The following is a 584-nucleotide window of genomic DNA, read 5'->3' as shown; positions in this document are numbered from 1 at the left end:
CAGTACGCAGTTCTGACTTTCACGAAGAAGTTTCACTCCTCTTGTATCACCTTGTTTTCCCCCGATGTCGTTCTGCTCTGCCCCTAGAAACAATTAAAGATTTAGGAAACAATAGGTACTTGTACGTGTGCTGGCAGAAGCTCCTGTGGCAGGTGTTGGGAGGCTTGCAGTGCCAGATTTTGTCTGCGTAAGTTGATATAGATATCTGTGAATAGTAACAGCCAGGGGACTACCAAGACAGGTCCTCTTCGTTGTTAGATAAATAAATGAGAAAGAGAAAGGGAGGAGAGAGAAGGAGAATGAGACAGAGAAAGAGAGGAGGGAGGGGAGAATGAGAAAGAGAAAGAGAGGAGAGAGGGGGGAGAATGAGAAAGAGAAAGAGAGGAGAGAGGAGGAGTATGAGAAAAAGAGAGGAGGGAGGGGGGAGAATGAGAAAAAAGAGAGAAGAGGAAGGAGAAGAATGAGAAAAAAGGAGGAGAGAAAGAGGAGAATGAGAAAAAAGGAGGAGAGTGGAGAGAGAGGAAATTGAGAAAAAAATAGAAAAAAGAAAATGTTATTCGTATAAAAAAAAAAAGGTTTACCAG

The sequence above is a fragment of the Penaeus monodon genome, chromosome 20, assembly GCF_015228065.2.
Source record: "Penaeus monodon isolate SGIC_2016 chromosome 20, NSTDA_Pmon_1, whole genome shotgun sequence".
In the NCBI taxonomy this organism is placed as follows: domain Eukaryota; kingdom Metazoa; phylum Arthropoda; class Malacostraca; order Decapoda; family Penaeidae; genus Penaeus; species Penaeus monodon.
This window is presented reverse-complemented; position numbering follows the sequence as displayed.